Source organism: Lissotriton vulgaris, chromosome 7 (genome assembly GCF_964263255.1).
Source record: "Lissotriton vulgaris chromosome 7, aLisVul1.2, whole genome shotgun sequence".
Taxonomy (NCBI): Eukaryota; Metazoa; Chordata; class Amphibia; order Caudata; family Salamandridae; genus Lissotriton; species Lissotriton vulgaris.
Window position 1 is genome coordinate 601,046,786 of NC_141695.1, and position 19,590 is coordinate 601,066,375.

Sequence of the window (19,590 nt, forward strand, 5' to 3'; positions counted from 1 at the left end):
CGAATGCACGCATCAACTTTAGTGCAATATCACAAAACGAAGCGCATACCGAGAGGATTAAGATTATCCATCAAGCCAATGCTGTTTCGATTCAACCTAAATGCTAAATTCATGGAGAAGTGGTACAGCATTTTAAATAAGTGTTCGCTAGATTTAATTCTGTTAATAGTTGAACAACTATCCAAGACAATTCGAGAATTAGAGGAAGACATTTTTAACCTCAAAACAGAATTGGAAAATAGGATGGAAGTGGATACGTGGAAGGCATTAATCAAAAGCTTGACAGATATAGCAAAGAGTTACAAGAGGGGAAATTGCGCAAATTTAAATTTAAGCGCGATACAATCGACTATAAACTGAACGAAGTTTATACGTGGGCGGATATTTATGCCAGCCGACAATTTCACCATAAAAAAACCACAGCAACAACTCACTCATCCGAAGAAATTCTTGTAACGGACAAAGAAACATCTATAAGCAGAGGACCAGTACATACAACAACAGCTACCAACATTGTTTCGCAAGTAGCAACTACAAGTGGCAATGTAGCTTTTTTGTCCCAGGAACAGAACCAAGGTCAACCACCATCGCACTAGTCGGAAACAACAACAGGTGGCGCAAAACCAGGAGAGGAAGTGGCAGGAAAATCACTACGGAGAGGCAGGACAGTGGTCTGATCATCAATATCTCTTCTGTAACATTATCACAACGGCAGATTGCAGTGTTAAATAAAGGGCTTTCATTTGTACCTGCAACAAAAGCAAGTATAATGGAAACAGAAGGAGCTATTTACTGGTTCATGAGAAATCTCAGATTGCGGCATTTCTTTACAAATGTGGTTGAACCTTCAGAACAGACAAGAGAAGATCATGCACAACGTTTCAAACCAAAGAGCACATATATACCACCAGTATCTCATAAGATGTTGGACACTTTTGAAATTATGGTTCAAAAAGATATACAAACATTGGATTTTGAAAAACAAAAACAACATAATCTCAATAAGGCTGAATTGAACATCATCCAGAATATAGCAAATAATCAAGATCTTACAATTCAGCCCGCGGACAAGGGAGGTGCTATGGTAAATATGGACACTCAATTTTATGAGAGGAAAGTCAACGAACATGTAACAGATACAAACACCTATTTGTAACTGGATAGTGACCCTACAGTAAAACTTCAACAAATGTTTAAGGACCTACTACAAAATGCTATTGACCAAGGTTGGATTGACACCAACACACAAGCTTTTTTGACGACCTCACATCCGAGATGCCCTAAACTATACATGATCCCAAAGGTTCATAAACACTTGACTAACCCTCCATTCAGACCAATTGTCTTGGGGTGCGGGTGGATTTTCGACCCCCTCGGACTTTATCTGGATTATTTCTTACAAAAATTTGTTCAGGGATGGGGCTCCTATATTAGGGACACAACAGATTTTTTGAATAAATTATTCACAAGGCAACAGGATTTTCAGGAACACTGGATTTTGTGCACAATTGATGTTGTAGCACTTTATACTTCGATTCCACACTTATTAGGTTTAGAATCCATTGAATGGGCACTACTTAAGATGGATGATTTACCTACAGACAAAGTATTTTTATTGCAACTTCTTCAGTTCAGTCTAAACAACAGTTATTTTCAGTAGCAAGACAGATACTTCGCACAATTATCTGGTACTTCTATGGGCTTTGCAGGGGCTCCTGCTTACGCCAATATCTTCATGGCTCAATTTGAGGCAGATAATCTGATGAATACTGCAGCTTGGAGCTTGGAGCAACATCAAAATGTACTGTCGGTTCATTGATGACATCTTTTTAATATGGAATGACACAACAGACGCATTGAAAGAATTGATCTTGAGACTCAATCAGGTGAATCCGAGAATACAATTTACATACAAAATTGACATTAAGTGATGGATTTTTTGGACGTCAGAATAAACAAGACAACAACAGGATTTGAGACTGAATTGTATTCTAAGCCCACAGATCGAAACAATGCACTAATGTACACAAGTTTCCATCCTAGAAGCTTGGTAAAGAACCTTCCACTTTCTCAGTTTATCAGGATTAAGAGGATTTGCACAAATCCAAAGACATGTCTAACAATGCTACAAGAACAAGCGCAAAAATATGTAGACAGAGGCTATCCAAAAGAAGAACTACAAATACATATGGACAAAGTTATGAAGATGGACAGACAAGCACTATTAACACCCACAACTAAAACAGCTAGTGACAGAATGGTTTTTGTCACTAAATACACAACACAGTCCAAGGCGATCAGAAATATAATCAACCAGAGATGGGAATTACTGTCTTCAGAAACTGAGTTTAATGACATATTCAGAGACCGACCAATGCATGCATACACAAGAGGACAAAACTTAAGGCAAATATTGAATAAACAACGGAAACACACAACCCAACAGACACCAACGTATAAAGGCACAGTACGTTGCCAGAACTGCACGCACTGTAATAACGTGATAACAGGCAATGCATTTACACACCCTACAACAGGAGCACAGATCAAACTCAAACACTCAAGTGATTGTAACACGTTCAACGTGGTCTATGCAATTAAATGCCCGTGCAGAAAGATGTACGTCGGTAAAACTAAACGCAAATTAAAAATCAGACTCACAGAACACAAGAGCAGAATTCGTAACCTAAATCTGTCCTCTCCACTAGTCACGCATTGGAGAGATGCGAAACACACCATCTCACAAATCAGGTTCCTTATCATTGAAAAGGTTGATATCCGACCTGACATAGACAATGAACAAAGATTGCTACAACGAGAACTGTTTTGGATCAAACAACTTAATACCATGATCCCAATTGGTCTAAATGACAGGTATGACCTATCGTGTTACCTGTAATTTCAGTGTGACATCACATTAGAGTTATTAGGAGCTTTTCATTTAAACCATTCAGAGGGGATTAATAGTGATAAAGTACAAGACGCAACAAACACCTTTAACATCTAACAACACATGATACTCTATGTGGTGTGCATATGATACCTAAGGTAATCTGATGTTTAACCACACATGATATGACTATGCATCTTAAATTTAATTTGAAACAACTGAAAATTTGGTTGATAAGCATGTTCATATGACATAGAAAGACTATAGAATGTGAAATGTTCATTAAACAGGGTATAGAACTGTATTGTATATGTTGTAAAATGTACCAAACATCAAGACGATAATTGTTATATGTGGATAAGCATTCAAACCCACCATGAAATCTGCTTTTGCACTCATTAGGAACAGCTTCATTTTTAATAACACCCCACAGAACACTCGTTAAAGTCTGGCCGCAGAACAGTTGAACATGATAATCAATGGTATTTGACCATACTTAAAATGGTCTAGATTATACATATAGCGAGGTCCGATAGTATGTATATGGCACATACATTCTAATTAGTATCAATCATGGACAAGAAGAGTCCCCCACGGGGGAAACGATCGTTATAGTAGACGAATATCAAACTCAAGCATGTTATAGTAATTGTATATACAACTGGTAACATCGTAACATCTTCATAAGAAGATTGATACATTGACGCGTAATATCTAGTTCGTCTCTTTAGTCATCGTAAAACGGTCATAAATCTCGGGAATTCTTATTCTCAATTCCCTTTTTGGTATTCTTTAATCACAGTCGGATCATAGAACATACATTAGCTTTTACTGTGTTCACAGTGATATCATTCTCCATTTTAGCATGGCACCCATTGTAACCATTAGATCAGGCCGAGCAGATTTGTTAGTCCGCACTCTATGTTTATAGCGGAGTAGCGTCGGGAGCCTTTTATTTTTACCGGGTTGGGTATAGCGGCGACATAGAACGCGATTCTGCACATTTCGGATATTTGAGGATGGGAAGAGAAACATATTCAGGTAATAACCGCACTTGAAGGATATAATTAGCAAAACCAAGAGTTTCTATTTGAAACCAGAGGCAAAAATTAACCATGCGTTTTTCGATTTCTCCGTTTATTTTTCAGAGTATCTTTTAATATACTGAGGTATGTGCAGATGGTTTATATGCCACATACAATATCATACTAACTCAATTGCGAGTTATTTTAACATCAGCCTCATATTTTCACAAGACCATTATCGAATTGAACACGCTCCAGGTATGTTCAGTTTATCGTATATACAGTCTTAAAGTACATTTTATTAAAAGCAGTACATGATGTATCATGTGGAGTCAACATAGAGTATATCACTATTATTATTCCACTTTTTCAGCTCATCTGAAACACATCAGGTTCATAAACACGGTAAGACTCCTTCCCTCACTTTCTCTAGGAGACAGTGAGTAATTACAATAAGGCAGTAGGCAGACTCTTTGAGCTAACAAGAATTTTTATCCGTTTCCTATTGATTCTAGTTCGCAAGCACGTCAATCTTCTTACAGAGGTAGGCATTGACATTTTCAATAGATCTCACCCATGGGCGTTTTAGTAAATTGAAACTCTTACATTTCCCTATTTTTGATTTCTTTACAGACTGGCCCCTGATGAAGATACCTAGAGTACCGAAATGCATAGGGCAGAATAAGCAAATTGTAAAGTTTAAAAGAATGAAGGATTGCAAATCATGTATATGTATATGTTTGATTCAAAGTGCATTCAATTTGCATTGTACATGTAGTTATGAGGAAATAACCAGCTTTGTGAAAAGTATGTATAACGAATTGTATTGTATTGTATTGTATGTTGGATATATATAGCGCTTATAACCCAGGGGTCTCTAAGCGCTTGCCTTGGGAACCCGTCCTGGCTTTTCCCTGTGAGATAGCCCCTACAGGGCATCCCCAAGGTGAAAGCCAGGCATCCCGCCGCGGGGGGCCGTTGTGGAGATTAAGCAAGCTTAATGCCCAGAGTTGCAGAGTGTGAACCCATGATTAGGTCAGGCACCGAAGCGAGAATTTACGAGTCCGTGGACATTTGAGCTCAAGACCCTGCCGCGTCGGGAATTGAACCCTGAACGAATGAATTACATGCAATATAAAAAGACAAATGAGTTTTTGGTTTAATATTACTGAAATTTTCCTTTGAAATTGGTGAAGGTGTAGACACACCAAGTGTATAGTGCGCGCATAGGGGGGTTCACAAACCCGCCATAATTCACATTTAACACAAGGATTGACTACCCTTATTAGACGCAGTACCACCACTAAAATTGATAAATAAGTTGAACGGAGTGCTCCTCACGTACCCACATAACGGGCACAGGCAGAGAGCATTGTTCTCCGCCGTGAGGACACTGTTGGACTACGCAGGCAGCCCCTAGCGCCAGCATGGGACACAATATTGTCAGATTTCCGTGTGTCAGGTCAAGATCCGGATGAGGTACCCAATGCGGCAGGGCGTGATGAAGGGTGCATTGCACCACAAGTAGCATCTACTTAGGCTCAATAAGACGTGGGCACAGTGCACCTGGCTGCTGATAATCTCTGACGCTCGACTTTACACAGCAGATCCACAGACATGGGTGTTTATAACTGCACTATCACCTGTCACTGGGCTGGCAGTTCTTACGGCTGCCTGAAGCCATATGTCTAGCATGTGTGAGTAGGACAAATAGAGAGCATTGTTACTCCACACATTAGTAAGTGCATGTATACCGATTGAGAATTTATTTCTGCCTTCTCCTTTATCACCCCCCCCCCCACACACTTTTGGATATTTTGTTTATAGCTTCTCTAGGACAGACCATGCCTTATCCGTTATTGAATATACAACCAAACGATAATCATGTCATTATGCACTGTCATAAACTAATGTTGCAATATGTAATGATCGCATGTGATTAGTGATCCACATTGCAAATAAGGGTTGTCTTACCTTGTTAGGTTTTAAAATTCTACAAAATAATAATAATACAAATTTAAACAAAAAGAAAATGTGAGGCATCAGTATATGCCAATAATAAATGGTTTACTGGATCTCGGTTTTCATGTAGGGCCATATCTTTTTGGAATGGCACAGAAATAAAAAGTAATTTGAGAATTGATGATATTAAAGCATCATGTCAGCAAGTATGGGATGAAAACATAAAGAAATAAACCTAGACTGGAAATAAACATCATTTGTAAGCTGGCTGTGAAACTAATGAGATTTTTTTTTGCTTTCAGGGAAATGGGATTGTTAAAGTGGGACACAATCTCAATTGCAGCTTAACTATTTACAATGCAGATATGCAGGACGGTACCTCCAGCCTTATGGATCTTTTCTGGCATTGTGGCACTCGCACATACATTCAACTACCCCAACCCCTCTCGACTGGAGCGGAATCTGCTCTCTGGCGACTTTGCACACCACATCTATGGTAACACCAGTAAAAGCATTCCATGAGTAAAGCATCAACTTTGCTGCATCATCACAGAAGAAAAAGGATGGCCGAGTTCTTTGGAACTTCAGTGCGGCAGGATGTGCCCAAAGAGTATAGGTTGTTCAATGATGCTCAAACATTTTGGGGGAGTCTGTTACTTATGTTTCAAGCAAAAGCAACTGCTCGCTGGGTTCAAATCACCCGCTGGGAATTGATGAAAGCAATAAATGCTACTGAAGATGGCTTTAATGCAATTAAAGAAGAGCTGCGTTCAATCAGACTTATGGTGAAGGAAAACAGATATGTTTTGGACTTGATGACAGCAATCGAAGGAGAGTTATGTAGAAAGATGAATTCCGTATGCTGATCTTTCATACTAGCAAATGATGAAGATGTAGGAAATCTAACCCAGGCTATATTGACTTGCATAATTTGCATACACAGACGAAGGAAGAGGGTGGTGCTCCGGATGGGTGATTCACTGGCTGGTTCGACTGGGTGCCGTCCTCGATGTCTAGATTGTCTAAGGGCTTGTTACCTATAATAGTTCTGTTGCTATGGATGTGCCTAGTATTTCAGGTTATCTTAGCATATTGCAAGAGGGTTACAGCTAAAGTGGGAGGCATGTTTCCTATAATAAGAAATAAAGGAATGCAACATACAGAATTGGAAGAAATGTACAGGGGTAGTGAAGAAGTAGTCGAAGAATCGACTAGAGAGGGGAATGAAAGGAATCCAAACCCTAATTTAGATTTAGACCCAAATTATTCTGGTCATTATTCAGTTTAACCTGTCACTTGCCCACAAACTGTGAAATATTATCATGTAAAGAAAGAAAAACAGTATAATGCGGTTTAAATGTGTGGTTAAAAGAGCATGTTTAAGTTTCACTTTTTATCCGGTAATAACCTACAGCCTGCTTTCAAAAATAGGTCTTAATTCGGTCTGACTTAAGTGTTTTTTCTTCCCATTGTATGTTTGCTGGGAAACTACCCGACTTGAATATGTAACAGGAAATTCGGAGAAGCAGAGAATATTCCAACTGTAGTCTGTAATTTTAGCGTGACTTCTAGTAGTCACGGACACAGGAAAAAGCTGCGCTTTAAGGCAATGTGTGCAATTTGGGTAGAACATCCCGCAAAAGCAAGAAGCTTTTTTTATTATTATTATTGCATTGGAGTTATGGACGTTTGCAAAAACTTGTATTATATGACTAGACTGACAGCGTGTGTAATTTGAGACTGACTTTTACTTCTCTCACAGTATGGTTTCTCTCCCAGTTGTATTAGTTTGAGCATATAAGTGTGAGAACGTATTAGGAAATTCAATAAAAAAGTGGACCTTCAAATTTACAGAAACAATATGTGAACAACCAGATGTAGTAAAGTATAAAAAATAAATGTTTATTTATACCAATATAATTTTTTTCCCTTTCTTTTATATTATTTTATCTTTAGGTTCAAGAATAGAGAGATATATATCATAAGAAATAATTGCACAATGTGTACAATATAGATATTTAGTAATCAACACATTGTTTGTCCATGGTCCCTATTGTAGGCATGCAGGCATACTTTCACACTCATACATTACCTATTTCTACATAGATATTCTGTTGAGATATTATACACAATATATATGTGGATAAAAACACAACATGGACTAGACAATAGAGTAAATACAGTTCAAATATTTTAACATGGTTTTAATATTGAATAACATTCATGTTGGTCATGGCTGAAATGTTGCAATTAGTATTACTAAGAACCAAATGTACATGCTGTTTGATTTGTATGGAAGTTTACCTTCGTCAAATGTAAGGGTTCATCTGACCTTCAGAGTTGATGGATGGTAAATAGGGTGCTGAAGTGTTCAACGCACCTTGCATAAAAAACTAGCATGATGGATTTATTATTAGGAACTATGTGCCAAACTTTTTTTGGTAAAAAAGACGATGTGGGGGTTAGGAGGCAAGAGGGATAAATTCAATGGGCTGATCTACAAATATGATGTATGCATGCGCTCCTCTAATGAAAATGATTAAAGATGGTCCACTCTAAAGGGAATAATCTAAAACTAGTTATTGCTGAAGGCACGCATGCATAGACAGCCAAGCATTATGCCTATAGTCAGATGTGTCGAGAAAAAGTCCTGACTCAGATGTTACAAACTTACCTCTCTAGGAGGTATATTCACATAACTATGGACCTGCCGCTATCCCAGTAGAGGTAGTGAGAGGGTCGATGTCCCGTACTGGACGAGAGATAATGGGAAATGCAGTTGTAACTGGCCTTCCCTAAACAGGTGTACACAGTTATTATTATCTGTGCAATCGGTGCCCCCCTGCTGCTGCTCATACCTGTGGGAGAAGAAGTAGCGATGTTTCAATCATGAGCCGTTCTGACTGATGGTGAACGGGTTGATAAATCACGGTCCCAGTCTGTGGGGCAATTCCCTAGTTGTTCGCGTCGTGCGCTGCACGCCGTGCATGCGCAGTGACTCAGAGTATCTCCGTGGCCTGGTAGTGGGAAGCATTAACGCTAAAGAATGTGTTTATATACAAAATAACGCACCAAGACATGTGGGTTGTCACATGAAAAGTACTATCTCATCATTGGTTGTGATACGTTTGAGCATATGCAATAAACCTGTTTGTTCTCCCTCTGTTGAAGATGTGGTGATTAAAGGATTTTCACTGCTTAAAGGATTTTTTCCCAACAGTAACCTATGTTGTAGAGCCAAAGTTGTGTAATGCTAATTAAAATTTAGTTCCTGGTTTTCGATCTTTTGTTCTTGTAGACAGTCCTGATTAAATAGCTGGGTGGGTGGTATGGCAAAGATAAACTTTCAGATGCAGATGGCAGAATCTCCTGTTAACAGGATAACATTAACGCTCCTGGGACTACCTGCTTGCTAAAAGGAACTATCAGAAAAATGTCAGCATCAGCAAGTTAGATGGCTACAGATATAGGAAAAAATACAAGCATTTGCAATGCAATAGGTCTCGCATTACTGAAAGTTTGAGCTATTGGCGTTGCTAATGGTAATGCAACGCCAATAGCCAAAATTACAGTAATGCGACACATAAAGGCGCTTCGGCATGCTGTGGTGGAAGGCGGGTGGGGTCTGAAGGCACTGCTAACCGCAAATACATAAAGGCTCTTCACTGGTTCACTTTTGCATATTATTATGAACTGCGTACCATTCATTTGGCTGCCAGCTAGATACATTTGATCTGTTTATGCGAGAAACACTATTTTGTTAAGTTTTCTAGCATGCATAAAATTTTTGAATTAAGTGGAAAATGCGCAAGATCCGTATTTTTGGGAAAAATGTCACAATCTTATAATTTCAGCGGCCCTGCTTATAGCTATAAACTCAGAACGACAAGTTTCCTCAACAATGCAGCCACATTCTGCCCTGCTGTCTTTCATCACGTGCAACCTTACTTCTGAAAGAGCTGTGCAGTAGCCATTAAGTGACAGGGGGGCTACATGAACACAATAAAAAGCAGTAACAAAACAGTGACACACAACTGAGAGCAGAAATATTTGACAAAGTAATTATAAAGCAAAGTCACGATGCACTTAGAGACACTTGAAATCTGGATTGAGATAATTGTCTAATAAACAATAAAGGGGGAAACAAGGCTGACGGGCGTGACTGTTGAGAAAACTTTCCGATCAGAGCAAGAAAGGAATTTGGGACGGTCTTAATTACATATTTCCGTACTTCAAGCGAGTTTCCAGGTAGGATCATTTCTACTGTCGAGCCGTAGCATTGGTTGTGCAGAATTCACAAGCTTTGCCTGGCACCCTGTAGTGATGCTTATTTATATATTGTTCTAGATTGGGCTGCATTAGATCTGTATTGGAATATGTTAGAATGTTTGCATGTCACATTGGAATGTATGCATGTCATGTAGTGTTATGCTTAGAGTGTTTGCCAGTCCAGAGTTCCTCTTCAAGCTGGCAGCACCTTTATTTCCTGCTACTACTTTTTCTTGAATAAACCTATATTCAACTACTCCTGTGTACTGGAGTTACTACAGATTTGGCGACGAGGGAAACCTTTCTTCTCTTTTGGGAAACTCTGCTTATTTGGACTCAATCTTTTATTTTTTATTTTTATTTCTCGATCTGACAAAATTTGTTAATGGAAATTTCACCTTTTGCTCTACATGAGTTGTGCTACTTGTTTTCATCTGATCTGCTGCTGGAACAATTGCGGTGAGAAACTTATTTTTTAATCATTTGCTATAATATGCCTACCAGCGTCCTTTGAATCCTGCTGTTTGTCAACTGGTTCGGCATCCTCGCTACAGCTCCTGCGATTCAAAAGACGCGGCATCTCCTTCGGAACCTTTCTTTGTTAGCCTCCGTCACTGTGATCTCTCTGCACTGCTGGCTCACGTCACGCTAATCGCGTAGTGCATTGTGGGTACGACCTCACGCAAGGTCATGTCGGCGGCCATTTTAGATTGGTTTCCGTCAGATTTCACCGCGATTTCACCGCAATTACATCGTTCATCGAGTGGAAGATCCTGAACATTCGTTTTTCATGGTATTTACCAGCTTTATTATTTACTGTATTTATTTCTTTAAGTACACTGAATTTCTATACAACTAAAGGTGCTGCCTGCAATTTATTTATTTTTCGAATACAAGAACTTATATACACTGTAGCAGTTTATTTTTACTTCATTACATAATTCAGTGTATATCATTATGCCTGATACTAACAGTAGCACAACAAGTGGTGAAAAACCTGTTCATGGTTTGAACTTAAATGCACCCAGAGAATTTTTAGTTGTTCTTGGTGATCCTCCTGTTGCTTGGTTGGACTGAAAAGAATATTTCTTAAATTATGTAGCCAATCTTGAAGATGTTAGTGGCTCTTTCACTCCAGAAAGGAAGAAAAGAATCTTATTATTGGGTCTTGGTCCTGAAGGATTAAGGATTTACAAGCAATTGGATAAAACTGACAGATCTTCCGGTGATGTTGATGTTTTCAATTCAGCACTCTTAGATATGGATGATTATTTTTCTCCTTGTGTCTGCATTGCTGTCACCAGACATTCCTTCCTCCAACGCAAGCAAGAGAAAACTGAATCAGTAGAGGATTACGTTTCCGCACTAAGGAAATTAGCTGTTAAATGCAAATTCGCTCAGCTTCATGATGATCTCATTCGTGATCAAATTGTCATGTACACTAAAACTAAAATCATACAAAATAAGTTATGGGTTGAAGGTGATGGAACTTTGAAGGAAATCATCGCTATGGTTAAAAAGGCAGAGCTTTCTGAATGTTGTGCTAAAGCTTCTCTTTCTAATGACAAAAAAGAATCTGAAGTTGTTAACAAAATTTCTGAAGGGAAAACTTTTGTTAAGAGTAACAAAGATTTCAGGTCTGGTAATTCAAAGAAGGAAACTTTTGATTCAAGGAAGGGTTCTGATCCTGTTTGTTAGAGATGTGGTAGTCACTCTCACCTTGCTCATTACCCTAAATGTCCAGCTAAAAACACTAAATGCTTAATTTGTGGGGTCATGGGACATTTTGCCAAAGTTTGTAAAAAGAAAATGTATAAGAATTTCAAAGGCAAAATTGCTTGTATTCAAGAAACTGAACAGGAGGTTACTTCATCCTCTGATGAGGAAGTGTTACAAGTACAGAATATAGTTTAAAAAAAAGTTGTTTTGAATATTTCTGATGTTGATTCTAGTAAACCTTTCTGCCAAGTTTCGTTAGGTGGAATCCTTACACAGCTTGCTGCAGATTCAGGATCGCCCTATACTATTGTTAATAAGCACGTTTGGGAACAGAAATTTGTGAACCAGATTGGAAATTGGTTGGAACCTTCTGATATTTCACCTGTTAGCTACACGGACAACACTATTGAGATTTTAGGTTTCAGGGTATTAATTTTTAGATTTAAAGGGAGGCATGCTACCTGTAAACTGTATGTCTCTAAGGATGGCCCTTCTGTTCTGGGTTGGAGGGATCAGAGAAGTTTACATATAATTTTAGATCCTAACAGTAAAGAACAGGTTTTGGTTTCTTGTACAAGCGAAGACACTAAAAAATGGGTTATTGATGAATATCCGTCTGTGTTTACTGGTACTATTGGTAAACTGAAGGGTTTTACACACCAAATCAGATTAAAGGACAATGCAGTTCCAAAAATCCATAAAGCTAGGAATATTCCTGTCATCATTAAAGATGAGGTTAAATCTGAATTAGATAAATTGTTGAAACAGTTGAAGCGGCTGAATGGATTTCTCCATTAGTCGTCGCACGCAAGGCCAATGGAAAGGCCCGTTTGTGTGTGGATTTGAGATATTTGAACAGCCAAATTTTGGTCAATCAATATCCACTCCCACGTATTGACGAGATGTTGTCCCTCACCAAAGATGCTAAGGTATTTTCCACCTTAGACCTATCTGCAGCCTATCATCAGGTAGTCCTTGATCCTGAGAGTAGACATCTAACACCTTTTGCCACTCTTTTTGGTTGCTTTAGGTTTAAAAGAATGCCTTTTGGCTTAGCCTCTGCCGCGGCAGTATTTCAAAGGTTAATGGCTAATCTATTTGGACACATCAAAGGTGTGATCTTCTTCCAGGATGATATTTTGATCATGGGGAAGGATAAGAATCACCATGACAACCTCCTAAGAAAAGTTTTAAAAATTCTAGCTGATAATGGTTTGGTTGGGGAACTCAGCAAATGTAAATTTTCCGAGAGGTCGGTTACGTACCTCGGACATGAAATTTGTGATGGAGGTATAAAACCAATAGCAAAGTTAGTGGAAGCCATTGTAAACTCACCTGAACCTAAGTCCAAAGATGAGCTTAGATCATTCTTAGGTTTAGCTGAGTTTTACTCAAAGTTTGTTAACCAGTTTTCACAGAAAACCTTTCACATGCGTACTCTTATAAAGAACAAATCACCTTTTGTTTGGGATGAAAAATGTAGATCTGCGTTTAAAGAAATTAAGTATGCAATAATCAATGCACCTATGCTGCAAGGTTTTGATCCTTTTGCAAAGACGTATTTGACCACTGACGCCAGCGGGGATGGTTTGGGCTGTGTTCTTTCACAGGTTTCTGAGCAAGGCGGTGAAGTTGTCATAGCTTTCACTTCTCGTTCTTTATCGCCTTGTGAAGAAAAATACTCTGTGATCGAACGTGAAACCCTGGCTGTGGTATGGTCAATGGAACATTTTCGCAAATTTATTTGGGGTAAACAATTAATCTTACGCTCTGACCACAAACCTTTGACTAAGCTTCTTACTACGGAGGGTTTGTGCAGGGCGTCAGCCAGGATTGCTAGGTTGTCAATGCGGCTTCAGGATTATATGTATACCATACAATATGTACCCGGGGCAAAGAATGTGGTGGCTGATTTTTTAAGTAGGTTACCTTTACCCATGAAAGAAATTGATCTTAACTCATGGAATGATTGTTGTGTTGCTGGTGTTTTTTCTAGTTATCAAAAGACGAATGGGAGTCTGAATCTATCAAAGATGTTTCACTGGAAGCAGTCAAGACCAAAATCAACCAAGGTTGGTTTGTCCAATCTAAAGCTGATGTCCAGTTTAAGCCGTTCTGGGAAGTTAAAGATGAACTTAGTGTTGATGGTAATTTCATATGTCGTGGTGATAAACTTGTGCCACCTTTAGGTGTACGTCAAAAGATTATATCCATAGGGCACGAAGGATATCCTGGTATATCCAGAACTAAGAAGAATGTAAAAGCCTTATACTGGTGGCCCGGGATTGATATGGAGATTGAAAGGTCAGTCCGGGATTGTGTTCAATGTGAATGTTCTGACAAGAGTCAGAAGACTCTTAATCCCCCAATCCATCTCTTGGTTGTCCCAAATTACCATGGGAGGATTTAGCTTTAGATATTATGGGGCCAATCATGTGGCAAGATGATTCTGTCAAATATGTTCTGGTTTTAGTTGACTTATTCTCGAGGTGGATTGAATTGAAGGATGTTGGTAAAGTAAACACTGACACCGTCATAGCATTTTTGGATGTGTGTTTTATCAGGGAAGGTTTACCTTCCTCTATTTTGACTGACAACGGTGTTCAGTTCAAGTCTGATGCCATGAAAGTCTTTATGGAGTCTACAGGCATTAAGCAAAGATTTTCTGCTGTTTATCATCCGCAGGGTAATTCTGTTGTCGAGAGGGTTAACAGAGTCATTAAAGGAACATTACAACTTGCCAACAAGAATAGGAAGGATTGGTACATTGAACTTGATAAAATGTTGTGGTCATATAGAATCACAGTTCATGAGACTTGTGGTGAAAGCCCTTTTGGTTTGATGAGAGGCAGATTTCCTTACTCCAAGTTGAACCCAGTGTGGATGGGCAGAAGCAAGAAATATGTGTGGAATGCTGAGAAGGTAATTGATAACATTTGCAAATCTCAAGACAAGAGTAAACTGTATTATGATAGGAAACATGGGACTAGGGATACTCATGTTGGTGTGGGTCAATTAGTTAGAGTCAAGTTATCTAAGAAAACGGGTAAATTGCAGCCTCGTTTTTCAGATCCCAGAACCATCACTAGAGTTATGCGTAACACCGTTATGTTAGATGATGGATCCATTCATCATATGAGTAAGATTGCTTTTGCAAGGGGACCCGATCCTTTTAAAATTAAGAAGCGGGATGTGGGCGATGTTGGTGAATTTTGGTGGTTGTCTCCAGTGGTCGTCTCAGACTCTAGTGTGGGTTCTCCTAACAAGGATCTTTCCCAGGACGGTATGGTTATTCAACCCTAGGCTCCTTTGGTTGATTCTGAGGTTCTTGTTGATTCTTCTGAGTCTTTGACTTCTTCTCCTCAATCTTCCTTTCCACCCATTTCTTCTAATCTTGGTACTGATTTTCCTCAGATTTCCAGTAATGCTGATTCTTCTATTGATAAGGAGTTGCAATCTCAACTCTCCACTAGAAGTGGGAGGAATGTTGTGACTCCTAAATTTTTAAATGATTATGTTTGTAAATAATTCTCTTTTGTTGTGTTATTGTTTTTTTAAATTATATTTAAGGAGGGGGATGTGTAGTGATGCTTGTTTATATATTGTTCTAGATTGGGCTGCATTAGATCTGTATTGGAATATGTTAGAATGTTTGCATGTCACATTGGAATGTATGCATGTCATGTAGTGTTATGCTTAGAGTGTTTGCCAGTCCAGAGTTCCTCTTCAAGCTGGCAGCACCTTTATTTCCTGCTACTACTTTTTCTTGAATAAACCTATATTCAACTACTCCTGTGTACTGCAGTTACTACACACCCCCTTTGTCGTTGGCGTGTACCAGCCGTACGCGTATGCAGTGTGTGTTGATCACATCACGAGGGAGGGTGTTAAGCTTCAGTGTGAGCATTGGCCGGGGGCAGGCGGAGGCACATACGGGGCTGTGGAAATCAGGACGCCTGGGAACGTGAGACATGGAGGGGGTCTCAGCACTTTCTGACGGAAGGGATAGTCCGTGGGCAGAGGTCGTGAGGTGACTGACCTCCTCCCAGCCTTCAAAGAGATGAGTCATCGGGGCACGACTGCGTCTGAAAGGCAGTCAAGTAGTGACATCGGAGCCCACCTACCCTCCCCACAATAATAATAAAACAAGCATTGTTTCGAATATCCACGAATATAGCACTCAAAATCCATTCTTTGCTTTATTTCATGCAGCCTCAGACAAATAAATGCAGCAACAACCAATACTTTTATCCTAGCAGCATGGCGCCAGCGAAGTCACTTTCTAATGTTGTTATATGGCACTACAGTTCATTCGTACAACTTTATGTATGTATGTATGTTGTGGAGAAGTGTGGCTCACGGTGTAGAGCAGGCAGATCCGGAAGCTGAGGGTTCAATTCCCGACGCGGCAGGGTCTTGAGCTCAAATGTCCACGGACTCGATAATTCTCGCTTCGGTGCCTGCTCTAATCATGGGTTCTCACTCTGCAACTCTGGGCATTAAGCTTGCTTAATCTCCACAACGGCCCCCCTGCGGCGGGATGCCTGGCTTTCACCTTGGGGATGCCCTGTAGGGGCTATCTCACAGGGGAAAAAGCCAGGACGGGTTCCCAAGGCAAGCGCCGGGAAACCTCCGGGTAGCTGTGCACTCAATAAATGCAATAATAATAATAATAATAATAATATGTATTTAATGCTTGTTAAGCGCAGCTGTAACCCGAAAGGGTATCCTGGCGCTGAGACCGTATCTAACCATCAGGCGAGGTGTATTTTGCATTGCTTTAGAGAACAGGTAGGTCTTAAGGTAGCTTTTAAAAGAGGGCAGATCTTGGCTACTCCTCAATGCCAGAGGTAAGGTATTCCATAGTGTGGCGGCCGTGAAACTAAAGGCACGGCCGCCCATCCTCACTCTATTGATCCTGGGGTTTCTCACCAGGAACGCCGAGGAGGATCTCAAGGGTCTGGCAGCTTGGTACCATGAGAAGAGATTTTGAATTGGTATTGGTCCTAGTCCATGCAGGGCCCTGAATACAAGGCATAAATCCTTGAAGGCAATCCTCTGCTGGACCGGCAGCCAATGCAGATCAGCTAGTGCTGCAGACGATGAGGCCGAACGTGGCAAAGATAAAGCCAGTTTAGCAGCCATATTTTGGATCCTCTGCAACTTTAGGATCAGGATCTTAGGGGCTCCCAGAAGTAGTGCATTGCAGTAGTCTAACCTACTGAGGATAGAACTCCGCACTACCTCTGCTCTGGCAGCCCGGGGAAGTATTGGTAAGATCTTGCGTAGGGCACGCAGCAGGCCCATGCAAGTCGCTGCAGTCCTATTTACAGAGGCGTCGAGCTGTAAATTGGGTTCAAACAGAACTCCTAAATTACGAGCAGATTCTGCAGCTTCCACCGAGCCCGGGATGGAAGTAGGCCAGAAGTTGTCCGGTAACCCGCGGGGGAGACGGTCTAGGGAACAGTGGAGTACTTCCGTTTTTGATCCATTAAATTGGAGTGAGTTAGCTCGTAACCAATCTGCTGTCGCCGACATGCAGCGGTGAAAGGTGTCCCTCAAAACTGTCTCGGTGCCCTCAAGTGAGAAAATCAATTGAGTGTCATCGGCATAATTGATGACTGATATGCCGAATGACTTGATTAGGTCTACCAGGGGTCGGAGATATGGGTTAAAAAGAATCGGGCTAATCGCCGACCCTTGGGGGAAACCTTGATTCACCTGACGTGTGGCTGATCGAAATGGTGGTAACGCCACAGCTTGCTGTCTGTTGCTAAGGTAAGATGTTATCCAGCTTAGCGCCAGACCGTTTATTCCCACGTTTTGAAGACGCGCCAAATGGACCTCATGGCTCACCGTGTCGAACGCGGCCGACATGTCAAGCAGCACTAAGAATGCTGACTTGCCCCTGTCGACACGCGTTCGCAGATCGTCCAACACGGTAACCAATGCGGTCTCGGTGCCATGGGCCGGTCTGAAGCCAAATTGGGCTGCATCCAGACAGAAGTTTGTATCCAGAAAGTTGGACAAGGCTCTCGTCACCCATTTCTCAAGAATTTTTATCGCAAATGGTAAAAGCGATATAGGCCTGTAGTTGGTCGGGCAGAGTGGGTCAAGAGAAGCCTTCTTTAGCAATGGAGTCACTATTGCCAGCTTCCAACTGTCTGGAACTAACGCTGTAGTCAGTGACTGGCAGCAGATGGAATGGAGTGGAGGAAACAACTCAGCTTGAAAAGCCTTCCAGATCTTATGAGGCATTGGATCAAGTGGTGAACCTGAAGATACGCCATTGGCCAGGACGCAGAATTCCTCTAACGAGGGAATAGGAAAACAGGACAACCGAGAGGGGCCAGCCTTGTTTTTATCCCATACGGGTACCGAATGACAGGAGGATTCCAGGGGGGGGATGGAGACGGCGCAGACTGTCCGGGCACTGAAAGTCCATTCAGGATGGTCCTAATTTTTTCCTCAAACGCGAGGGCCAAGGAATCACAGAGTTCCTGGGAGGCCGGAATGGCTGACACTGTGCAGGGTGGATTTGATAAATTATTAACTAGCTTAAATAGAGTCTGCGATTTATTAGCGGCCTTCGCCAAGGTATCTTCTAAAAATTTAGCTTTTGCGCTTCTTAGCTGGGTCTTATATACCTGCAGGGCCGTTTTATATGCTGCCCTGTCCAGCTCCTTGTACCCTCTCCTCCAAATACGCTCCGCCTGTTTACAGCAGAGCTTATGCTGTCCAAGATCAGCAGTGAACCAAGCATTAGCTCCTCTTGGTCTGTCCTTTACCTTTCGCATAGGGGTCAGTTCATCTAAGGAGGTCAGGATTTGCTGGCAGAGAGCATCATAACTCTTATCCACACTATCCTCCACCCAAAAGGTCATAGGTAGTAGAGTTGGTCGAATCGACTCCCTCAGAAGACGGGACCATTGTCGATTAAACTTAGTGCCATTCGAAGTACTTGATTTTGACGGAATGGGCATATTGATCAGTGAATGATCAGTCCAGCACTGAGCCACGACCTCATTCACCACAACCAATTCCTTATCGGCAAATACCAAGTCTAAAGTATGCCCCTTGTCATGGGTAGATGATGAAACCAGCTGTACAAGTTGTATGTTGCAGCAAGCTTGGCAAAGTTCCCTATAGGCCAGATCATGAGGGCCGGAGGGCCAAAGATTGAAATCACCCAGAACTAAAAACTTGGCATGGGAGTTTGAAAGGTCATAGATTAGATCGATCAGTGACTGAAGGGCTGACGTGGTCGACGAGGGAGGTCTATAGCATAAGAGGCCTGCTATCAAGGTGCCGCCCTGGGCCATAATGGAAAAACCCATGAGCTCAAATCCTAACACCTCTTTTACAACCAATACTGAAAGGGAGATTGAATCTCTATAGATGTAGCCCACTCCTCCCCCCCCTACCAGAAGATCGGGGAGTGTGTCTTATGAGGTAGCCTGGTGGGCAGGCCCAACCGAGTTCCATCCCACAGTCCGCCGAAGTCCAGGTTTCTGTTATGAATAGTATATCCAGTTGTGAGGATTCAATTAAGAGAGCAATCTCGGCATAATGCTTGACGAGTGAGCGAACGTTCAACAGGCCACAGGAAAGTTTCCCATAGGGAGGAGGGATAGATAAACATTGCATACCATCCGCAGCAGGGAGCGAAAGCTCATAAGAGTCTTCACAAGGATCTGCCAAGCAGGAGGTGGCCAGCACGCCGGG

General features: G+C 41.0%; 1 protein-coding gene and 1 long non-coding RNA gene across 4 annotated transcripts in view; one reads left to right on the top strand and one right to left on the bottom strand.

Annotated features, from left to right (window-relative positions):
* LOC147702092 (uncharacterized) overlaps positions 1–8,124 on the top strand; it is a 54,900-nt gene extending 46,776 nt beyond the window's left edge. For both annotated transcript variants that reach the window (XR_015297500.1, XR_015297499.1), the window contains exon 3: positions 6,180–8,124. This is a non-coding gene — a long non-coding RNA (uncharacterized LOC147702092). The remainder of the gene's footprint in view (positions 1–6,179) is intronic.
* TEN1 (TEN1 subunit of CST complex) overlaps positions 1–19,590 on the bottom strand; it is a 203,262-nt gene that overhangs the window by 138,932 nt on the left and 44,740 nt on the right. The window lies entirely within an intron of this gene.